Below are 11,629 nucleotides of genomic sequence, written 5' to 3'. Positions count from 1 at the left end.
AGCCCCAAGTGTCACCTTTGCATGCTGAGGTCTGAGCAAGGAGGAGTTGTGTGTCTAAGGGTTTGTTTATCAAAGTGAGCTTTTGAATAAGAAGGTGTGAACACTGCATTTTTCTTATGTGGGCCTCAAAATCTGGGTTGTAAATACTATTTTTAGTCCATTTCATAGCTGAGGAAGGTGAAGCAAAGGGAAATTAATTCATGTCCAACCTATCTCTGTGTAGCTGTTCTTACTTAAGCTCTGTTAGTTCTATTATTATTATTATTATTTTGGTACCAGGGATTAAATTCACAGGCACTTAACCACTGAGCCACATCCCCAGCCTTTTTTATATTTCATTAGTTAGGGTTAGGGTTAGGGTTAGGGTTAGGTAAGTTGCTGAGGCTGGCTTTGAACTTTCAAGCTTCCTGTCTTAGTCTCAAGCCACTGGGATTATAGCAGTGTGCCACTGTGCCCAGCTAGTTCATTTATGCTTTTAGTAAAAACCATCAAGGGCAAACTGTGAGGACGTGAACTCTTAAAGGAATGGAAGAAACATTTTGCAGCTTTTCCTAAAATTTCCAGCTTGCAGAAGTGTGGCGAGAATAGTACGAGGAGCCACACACCCTTCACCTAGATTCACAAAGCGTTTACATTTCCTCCCATTTGATTACTTTCTCTCTCTCATTCATTTGAAAATAAGTTGGAGACATCATGCCCCTTGAGCCCCAAATACTTCAGTAAGAACAAGAATACTCCTTACATAACCTCTATGAAATTATTAAAATTAGGAAATCTGCTATTGAAACACTACTATCTAATCAAGAGTTTGTATTCAAATTCCATTCATTTTCCCTCTAATGTTCTTTGTAACCTAACCCAGGATCCAACCCAGGAGCGTGCACGGCATTTAGTTGTCCTGTCTTGTTAGTTTCTTTATTCTGAAGTGGCTCCTCAGCCCTCCTGTCTGATGTCCCTTGGGATTAGTTCCAGGGGACACCTCGCGCTCATTGCATCCTATCAAATGGCGCAGGCTTCCATTTGCCCCGTCCCTGCTGATGTTGAATTTCATCCCTTGATGAAGGTGGGATCTCTCAGACTTCCTACGACAATTTACTCCAATTCCCTTTGTGGTTAGTAAGTATTTCTGTGGGGCTTTGAGGTGATATAAAATGTCTTTCCTAAACCCAGCTTGTGTACTTATGTGTTCATTCTCACCCCCCCCCCCCCCCCCCGTTGTCTTACCTGGTCCACTTCTCATTTGGTGAAGCCCATCTCCAATGAACTTCCTGAGGAAGGACGCCTGTGAGGAGTGGAGTTGGAGATTTGGCCTATCTGTCCCCCTCATTCCTGAACTGCCAGATTAGCTGTAGAATTCTGGGTTGGAAATTGTTTTTGCAGCCATTGCGTTATAACTCCAGCACCCAACGGTCCTACCCAGTTGATATCACTCTAAATCTTAAAAATCTGAACTATTTTTGTCTTCTTTGAAATATTTTGATTTTTTTAACTATGCGTGGGTGCCCTTTCCCCCTGTTCACTGTGCCGGGTGCTCCTTGCCTGTTCATTCTGGGGGATCGTGCCTCTCCGTGGTGACATTTGTGGGTCTTCTTTCTTTGGTAGCTCCTTCCTCTCCACATTGTCTCCCTGAACCCCTTTTGTTGGATGTTGGCTTCTGTGTTGACTGATTTTCTCATCTCTCTCCTCTCGTTTTTCTCCATCATTGTCTCCTATTTCCTGGGGGGTGATTTTCCAACTGTTTTCCAACCAGACTATCAAAGTGTTCATTTCAGCTCATGCATCTTTGTATTCCAGGAATGTGCCTTGCTGGTTGCGCTGTCTTTGCCTCCACGTTCTGTCGTCGTTTCTGCACGGGTTAGATTCTCCTGGGGATTCTTGTTGTCGTTGTTGAAGTTTTCTTCTGCTGACATTCGCCTTTCTTTCCTGTTTTTTATTTCCTACCTCACATTAGAGACCACCTCACGTTAGAATGCCAGAAAAAATGTCCATCACAAGACGTTGGAGGGTGGTATCTAAATGAGGACTAACAGAACAAACAGAAACCAGAACAAACAAATGGAAAAGGGGAGACCCTGGGCACAGACGGGAAGGAGCTGGCCAGAAGCCCGTGGTGTTCGGTGGGACCCGTGGCTGGGCTTCTCTTCAGGGCCACTGGAAAGTGGTTGGGATTTCCTTATTGAGGCCTCAACTCTTATTCTCTGTAAGTCTTCTTACTGGGGGCTTTTAGTTTCTCTAGTTCCCCCAGTTTCTTGATTGGAGAAAAGACATCTTACTTCCAGGGCTGGGAGCTGAGTGGGGCTATTCAGCAGTGAATGTTCAGCTGATTCTCTTTTGCACACAGGGTCTTACTCCTGGCTCTCATTGTGCTTCTCTCCCTGAGTTCAGGGCCTCTGGAAATGAAAGAATTGGAGGCAAAATCATATAGGGAAAAAATGAAAAAAAAAAAAAGATTGCTTTAAAATAATCTGCAAAGGTCTGGGGAGGTAGCTTATTTGTAGAGCACTTGCCCAGCAGGCATGAGGCCCTGGGTTCAATCCCCAGTACTGCAAAACTAAACCCTCCCCCCCCACACACACATACCCCTCTGCAAAAATTTCAAGATTCAGAAGGAGTAAATCATGAAATAAAAGTTCAACAGTGGGGCTGGGGTTGTGGCTCAGTGACAGAGACTCAGCACCACATAAAAATAAACAAAATAAAGATATTGTGTCCGTGTATAACTAAAAAAATATTTTAAAAAAAGTACAACATAGGCTGGGATGTGGCTTAGTGACAGAGCACATGCCTGGTATGTGTGAGGCTCTGGGTCCAATCTCCAACACTACATTAAATAATAATAATAAAATAAACTGGGTGCAGTGGCCCACGCCTGTAGTCCCAGTGGCTCAGGAGGCTGAGGCAAGAGGATCGAGAGTTCAAAGCTGGCCTCAGCAATGGTGAGGCACTAAGCAACTCAGTGAGACTCTGTCTCTAAAAAAATACAAAAGAGAGCTGGGAATGTCGCTCAGTGGTGGAGTGTCCCTGAGTTTAATCCTGGGGAAAAGAAGAAGAAAAAGAAGAAGAAGGAGGAGAAGAAGAAGAAAGAAAAGTAGGTATTTAATTGAAAAAGTAGGTATTTAAATGAAAAATAAGTCTACAAAATTACCAAGGCTGGTGAGTTTACAGTTAAACTGTGTTTGGTTGAGAAACAGCCAATATGACTGTCATATTCACAAAGGCTCCGACAAATCTCCAGGCAGCAGCATTGCCAACGCCTGGGGTGCAGGTTTTGTTAGGCAGTTAGTTAGCTCTCGGCAAGTGCGAAAGCTTTCCTTTATTTTGGTGACTCTCATTTGTCTCAGGACGGTGAGCTCATTCCCCTTTCCCAGCCCCTTCCCTTCCTCTGTCTCCTTTCCTTTGCTTTTTCTTTCTGATTAGAGTATGCATGGTTTCCATCCCACTTTGCCTCTAGAGTTCCACCTAGTGGTTAAGTTTCTGGCCCTAAGGCACATATTTAACCAGGAGTTTGTTTTGATACAATATTAATTGAACATTTTGTTTTATTTGTTCAGTTTTTGTTTATTTTGGTGTAAAAAGATATTAATGATAATGATGATCGTAATAAAACGTTCCTGTGCATGTTTAACAAAATTAGTCCTGTGGCAGTGAGACTGAGACTTGGCTCCTGTCTGGAAGCTCTACCTGCACTTGCCTGAAGAATGCATTATCATCAGCTCACCTCCTGAAAGCAGGAAGCAAGAACAATCGTCTCCACCTGTTAAGCCCATGGTACCTGTACTGTAAGGCCTCTTCTTTCTCAGGCTTGCCAATGCCTGGTGACTCTGCGGGCTACCTAGAGCTGCAGTGATCTTGGGGCTGGTCTGGGCCGGGACCGCCAAGAGGCTCACCCACATATGACAGGACCCCTGGTGGAGGCTGAGCTGCCTCTGGAGAAGTGCCCTGGGGTCCAGAAGGCACTAGGGGTTCTAGTCCTGAGAGCCAGGCTCTGGAATCAGGCAGAAGTGAAACAGAACCAAAGGGCAGCTCTAAAGCATTGGGTGCCAGGGGTGTCTAGAAGGTCTGGAAGCTGATGGCCGCCCTTTCTCTCCTCACGGCCCACAGTGTCTTCTTCCCCTGGGGCTCCTCCATATGGACTCTTCAGCAAGGTCACTGAACTTGTGGCTGCTCAGAGTTCCCAGAAGGGTGAAAGCAGAAGCTGCCGGGGCTTCCTAGGCCTGGAGCTGGGGGAGCGTCACTTCTGAACATTCTGTGGTTAAACACTCGCAGGCCAGGCCAGATTCAAGAGCCGAGGAACTTGGTATCTTCTGATGTGGGAACAAAGACGACCTTGGAATCGTTTTCACTCTACCACACTAAACAACAAAATCTGAGTTCCTCGTCACTGCCATAACAAATCACCCCAAATGGAGTGGCTTAAAACACAGAAGTTTATTCTCTCACAGTTCAAAATGGAGTTATCCCCTCCAAAGACTCTAGGGGAGAATCCCTCCTTGCCTCTTACAACTTTGGTGACTCCAGGACTCCGCTGGTTTGGATAGCTCTTGTCTCTAGACAAGAGACAAAATCTCTGTATCACTGGCCTCCTTCCTACTCCCTCTTTATCTCCTTCCTCTCACACTTTTTTATTTTTTCCTTAGAAAGACACCAGTCATTGAATTTAGGACCCACCTAAGTCCAGGATGATCTCATCTCAAAATCCTTAACTTGAGGGCTGAGGATGCAGCTCAGTGCTTAGTGTGCATGCCCCTGAGTTCAGTCCCCAGCACCACAAAACAAACACACACAGCAAAACAAAAAGGCCCTCAAAAACAACAAAACAAAGTAAAACAAAAACCTTAGCTTAATTACATCTACAAAGACCCGATTTCCATGTAAGTTCACATTCACAGGTACTGGGTGTGGGTTAGAGAAATACAATTCAATGCACTAAAGCAGACATAACCCTGTGTTTATCCTGCTGGGAATATGTTGTCCTATCTGGATCATTGGCTTTGTGTTTTCAATTAGTTCTAGACAACTCAGTCATTCTCTTTAAAAATATTGCCTCTCTTTTTTTCCCTTCTCCATTCATCCCTGTTGGGTTCCCAGACATATATCAAGGCAGGAGTAGACTTTTTTTTTGTAAAAGGCCAGAGTGTAAATATTTTATTGAGTTTGAAGGATACACAGTCTCTATGGATTCAAATCAACTCAGTTATAGTGTGAAAGAAGCCAGAGGCAATATATAAACAAACAAGTGTGGTTGTATTCTAATAAAACTATTTAAAGAATCAAGTGGCCAAGTAGGCATAACCCAGGGACGTTAGGCCAACCTCTCTACTAGACCTTCTCATTCTAGTTTTTGTATCCTTTGTACTTTGTTACATTTTCATCTCTTTATTTCTCTGCTGCATTCTGGATAACTTCTTCAGATTTATCGTCCAGTTCATTAATTCTCTCTTTGATTGCAATCTACTGTTTATCTGATCCGTTGAGCTTTTTAAAAATTTGATATTTAAAGTCATAAGTTTCAGAAGTTCTATTTTTTCCCTCCTGATTCAATCTATTCATGCCTGACAGTTTCTTGTTGCCTATCCATCTTTATAAGTGTATTCTCTCTTCTCTAAGCATTTTGTACTTACCTCTTCTGCATGTTGTAGCAAATATAGAAACACCTGTAATCCTTGGGGATCTAAGGCTGTTGACTCTTGTTTCTGTTAGCTCTAATTAGCAGTGACTTGCCTTTCCATTTATTTGTCAATTTTTCTTTGTGAAGTTATCAGTACAGTAGGTTTTATTTGTAGGATTCTGGCAGGACCAACTTAGACAAACTATGATTCCAAAGAGACTCTACCTCTGTTTTCGCCAGCAGCTAGAGGAACTTCCTCTCCTCCATGAAAGATCACCTCGGAATCCCCCAAGTAAGAGTCTCAGATTCGGGTTCGCAAAGGACCATGTCTCAGGACAACTCTCCCTGCTCTCAGTGACTCCCACCCCATCTCCCTGCCCCTCAGCCTGTTCCTTCTCATCTAGCCTCTGCCATCTTGGGTGATTCCTGCTCTACTTCTGGAGTTACTGGTGACTCCCTTCCTCCCCTGGCCGCCCCTGCCCTTTGAGGCTCAGCTTTCCTCTGTCCATCTATGTCTATTTCACGGCATCCCCAGAGCCCTCTTCAGCTGCAGAGATACGTCCTGTTTGAGATAGCGTTGTTTTGGAGCTAGCCGGTTCTCCAGCTGCTGGTTTCTCATGATGGGGAAGTAGAAGCTATCACCCACAGTTCTTTGGGGAACTTACCTTCACACGGATGCATATGCTCATGGGTTTCACTTACAACACGTTGGTTTTCCTGTGAAGTTAGAGTCACATAGACCCTCTCCAGGTATGAGACTCGACTGTGGCTTGTTGTTCCTCTCCATCCTCAGCAGCATCTCCTTGTCCCATCTGCGACAGTGTCTCAGGTCACACCTCATTCTTGGAAATCACTGGGAGAAGAGTACAAACAGAGCCATGCTTACAGTGCGACTCTATCCAGCAATGTTAACATTTCGACCATGGGCAAATTCAAAGGGAGGATTTGTAGAATTTGAGGTTTTAACTTAGTTGGCTTTTCAGGGTCAGCAGGGGAGGAGTATGGGGGATTACGACTGTCCCTTCTCCCCTGAAGTCACACCTCATAGTCACAGACTTGTACATCTGGGGACAAGCCTATGATTATTCTTGGTTTTATTAACATTAAGAGTTGAGAGAACACGGTGCAAAACCCTCTTACACATGACCCCCTGCTGAAAAAGCAAACAACCTACTATCCACTCACATGTGTTTCAGTCTCTGAGCAGAGCTTTCCTCCGCCCGCTGCCGTGAGGAGCTAGTTTTCTGTGGTGTGATTTATGAGCCTGCCACAGGTGGATTGCAAATGGAGCTCTGTCAGTTTCTCCCCAGCTCTGGCAAGGCTGGGACTGCTGGGCCCAAAGGAGCCGAGATGAGCCAGGGGAGGCAGGAGAGGCTGGGTGTGCAGGTCACAGCTCCAGGTGCCTGGAGCGCACAGCCCATCCTGGTCTTGCACGTGCCCGCCGTTCCACCCAGCAACGCTGGACTGTTCAATTTTGTTTCTCTCAGGGAAGAAATAGCACATGTTGACATGAAGATTGACTGTTGGGTCCCTCCTGGGTCCCAGAAGTCATCAGAAGTGGAAACATTAGGCTTCTCCCTGCTAAAGCTTCTCCCTCCACAGAATTGTTGGGTGGTGAAGTCAGAGTTTCACTGGATTCTTTTTTTCCTCCTTCCTTGCAGTACACTTCAGCCAGGAGAGCAGGGAGAGTATAGTAGGTGGAAAAAAGGCTGCTCAAAAGTATGTCCCACCCTGATCCCTGGAGACTGAGGAGGCAGACTTATTTGGAAAACAGAAGTTGTCGAGGTGATTAAGTGGGATCTTGAGGTGAGGAGATTCTGGACTCTCTGAGTGCCCCTTAAGTGCCACCATATGTGTCTTGATAAGGAATGAGGCAGAGGCTCAGGTAAGGTGAATGCGGAGGCAGAGACTGGAGTGATGTGGCCACAAGCCAAGGGACGCCAGGAGCTGCCAGAAGCTGCCAGGAGCTAGAAGAAGAGAGGCAGGCGCCTCCCCAGTGCCTTGCTGGGAATGCAGCTGGACGCCAGACATCTGGCCTCGGCACTGAGAGAGAGAGAATTTATGTTGTTCTAAGCCACCCAGCATGTGGTAGCTTGGTAGAGACTACCACAGAGACCCAGGTGACTCTCTAGCACCAGTCCCAGAAAATCACTGAGGTCATAACCGACAGTATTCAGCCCTCATGGCTCTGCCGAGGCATGCTCTGAAGGGGCCAGGCTGTGCCCTAAGAAATGACCTGCAGGAAAGCATGTGTGTTGACATTGATTTTGGTGGTGTATCCCAGGGAAGTCAGAGTGGGGGGGGGTGTGAACAAGGGAAGGGCAGTGAATACAGGGGAGACTTTTCCCCATGACCACGTCTTCTCAGGTTGCCAGGGCTGTATGGTCATGGGAGACACCTCAGGAGAAGCCACATGAACCGCTGCTGCTTGGAGCCAGCTGTGGGTGGGGAGGTGGGCCAGCCGCTCACTGCTGCCTCCTCCCCGTCTCTCCTGGGTGGGCTTGCCTTCCCACTTCCAGCACCAGCCTGGGTGCCAGGCTGCTGCAGCTGCACCTTAAGAGGCACAGGAGGCTGTGGTGGTGGGAGGACAGGGTCCTCCCTGGGGCCAGTCCAGCTGGGAAGCAGGTGGGTGAGGACGTCAGGGCCACAGAAACTCACCCAGGTGTTACCGAGGCTCTGAGCTGGTGGCTAGGGCCCTCTTCCTCCCACCTGGTATACTCTCAGAGATGGGGGGACTGAAGGCTCATTTGCCCCAAGCACATACCCTGCCAGAGTCCCCACTGCCCAAACCTGTCGGCCGTAATTCTGCTGTCAGCCATTCCCCATTCATTTAGTTCTTCCTCCAGTCCCTCTGCTTATCACGCATGACCGTTTAGCTCATCTGCTTCCTGTCTGTCTCTTCATTTACACGACAGCTGTCCTCAGTATCCTTGGGGGATTGGTCCAGGATCCCCTTGGACACTAAAAGCCTCAATGTGCAAGTCCCTGACATAAAATGGCATGGTACACCCGTAATCCCAGAAGATCAGGAGGCAGAGGCAGGAGGAACTCGAGTTCAAAGCCAGCCTCAGCAATTTAGCAAGGCACTAAGCAACTCAGGGAGACCCTGTCTATAAATAAAATACAAAATAGGGCTGGGATGTGGCTCAGTGGTCCAGTGCCCCTGAGTTCAATCCATGTACAAAAAAAAAAAAAGTGGCATGGTATTTTCATATAACCTGTACACGTTGTTCTACATAATTAAATCATCCCTATTTTGCTTATAAACCTACTACAATGTAAATGCTATGGAAATAGTCATTATACTATATTTTGTAGGGAATAAAGAAACAAATCTTTGCACATATTTGGTACAGATGCAATTCCTCCCCCTAAATATTGTATTCTGCAGTTGGTTGAATCTCAGGACGTAGAACCCACAGACACGAAGGGCCCACTGTAGTCTCTCCATGTTACTTAGCTTGCAGGAACAAACTTGCTGTCTTGTGGGTTTGAGATTTCTCTTATGTTTCTGCATTTGATTAGACACTGCAAAGAGAATTCCCCTTCAGTTATACTGCACAGAGAGAATTGGAAAGAAGAAAGAGAAAGAAGGTTCTTTGACAGACAAAATAGGCTCCAGAGACACTTCTTTGACTTGACAAGCAGAAGAAAAGACTTCTTGGCTAGAAGAGACCTTAAGCAGATTTAAAATTGAATTTCCTTGGATGAAGGATGGGTCCGGGTCATGTATATGTAACCCATGTATCCACAGTCAAGTTGCAGGGCCCCTTGTGGGGTCTCACGTCTGGTCCACAAAGCCAGGCATGAGGGGATGGCCTCCTTACCTAGATGAAACACAGAAGCCCCAGGACATGGGGAGGGCAAGAGCAGAGGTGGGCCCCAGCCCTGAGTGGGCTCTGTGGGCATGGGCTGTGGGACCAACTAGAAGCCAGATCCAGCCAAAACAGGGGTGGGACTTTGGCAGGGAGCATCATCAACACCAAGAAAGAGGGCAGCCCGAGTGGGAAGACAGGGAGGGGAGGTTCTGGAATGGACCTGGGAAGAATTATCCGACAGTTACTTTTAAAGGTTTTAAATGGGAAATAGCTGGACTTTACCTCAACTTGGCAAGGTTAATACTCCCTCCACCCCAGAAATGGCCTGGAGCACCCATGTAAGTTATAGATAAAAGCAGATGGTCTGTCCCTTCCCCAAACAAATGTCGGGGGATCTGAACTCACTGCACGAGTTTATTTCTGACCCTGTGGAAGTCAGTCCTTCTGAAGGCTCCTGAGTGCCAGAGAATCAAGCAGGCCAGAAACCTGGAGAGGCCCAGGAGAGGCCCTGGGGACACCCACACACTGAATACCTGGCTTCACAGTGGCCCAGAGAGAGCGCAGGGAAGGGTGAGTACAGAATCCACTATTAGTAAAAAGAAGCGTCACAGCAGCTGCTGTCCCAGGGGCCAGTGGGTTACAGTTCTGTACCAAGGCGGCCAGCAGTGAATATGTAATGAGCAACTCTCTCCTCCTCAGTCCAGCATTAATTATATCGGGCACCTTTTCAGTTTCCTCTTGAGTGTCCCCAAAAGTCCTGTGTGTTCAAGACTTGGTCCCGGGGTGGCACTTATATTTGACATTCTCCATCCTATTAATTTCAGCTATTCTGTTTGCTCTTATGGAGAAAAAAAGTGTTGGTTCCTAGAAATCTGACATAGTCTCTGCCATCTTTTTTTCTTAATTTTAATTTTTTTTGTAGTTGTAGATGGACACAATGACTTTATTTTATTTGTTTCTCTTTATGTGGTGCTGAGGATTAAACCCAGTGCCTCATATATGCTAGGCAAGCGCTCTGCCATTGAGCCCCAGCCCCAGCCCCAGTCTCTGACATCTGTAATTTGCTGTGACCTTGCAAAAGGGGTAAACTCCTTGCAGCGCCACCTCTCCACCAGGAGGAGGTCAGACCTGGCACCTGTGTCAGCCCCAGGGACACCTGGATCGCTGGTGTGAGCCTGTGCAGGGCAGTACTCTGGTCCTTTCAAACCCTCTGCCTTTCGTAACATGTTCCTTCCCTGGATCTGCACGTTGTCCCCTAGAGCCCTCTTATGATTGGACTCTGAGGGCAGGACCTTATTTTATGTATCTTGTATCTTTCACAACACTCGTACAATTTGGAGCATAACACTGGCGCTCAACGAGTACATGTTTATCAACCCTCCAGCTCCTGGGGCTTGGGACAGACATTCTGAGGTCATTGTCCATGTTTCTCAGTGTCCCCCCACGTCCCCTGCTGTGGTAAGCATCAAAAAGCATAATGTAGAAGTACACTCAGAGTTGAGAGAGGAGGGGCTGGGTTGTGGCTCAGTGGTAGAGCACTTGCCTAGCACACGGGAGGCGCTGGGTTTGAGCCTCAGCATCACACACAAAAATAAATAATAAAGTTAAAAAAAAAGAATAGAGAAAGGGAAACTCATAATTGGCATCGTCAGTGTCCCGATTTTTTCGGGGTCATTCATTGCTCCCACATTCCTACACAGGAGCTTCCGGCCTTGCAAAGTTCTGGCACATGGCTAGGATTCCCCAAGGGAGATGCTCTCCTCCTGTCCTCCCATTCCGGCCTCCTTGTGCACATCAATAGCCCACAGTCCATGAGAAGGAGGTACTTCTTTATGCTACCTCTGCCGGCACCCTCTGGGAAGGTGCTCCTGCTTGGGCCAAGAGTGCCATCATCAGGCCCACACAGCTGTCTTTGGGGAGCCAGGAAAGGTGATCATCCCTGCAGGAGACAGAGAATGCCTCTCCTGCCTATCCTGACAGCACTGTCACTGGAGCTGTTTCAGAGTTTTTGCTACTGGTATGCTGCAGTAACAAACAGCCCCCAAAATCACAGATATACAACTCAACAGAGGTTTAGTTCTCCTCACCCCTGGACACACACGAAAGATCCAGGACCCAGTGTCCATCAGTATCAAAACACCTAACATAAACAATTTAAGAGAGAAATGATTTATTTTGGCTCCTAGTTTCAGAGGTTTCAGTC

This window comes from Spermophilus citellus (assembly GCF_964194105.1).
Source record: "Spermophilus citellus genome assembly, chromosome: 7".
Taxonomy (NCBI): domain Eukaryota; kingdom Metazoa; phylum Chordata; class Mammalia; order Rodentia; family Sciuridae; genus Spermophilus; species Spermophilus citellus.
The sequence above is the reverse complement of the archived record's forward strand: the minus strand, read 5'-3'. Positions refer to the sequence as shown.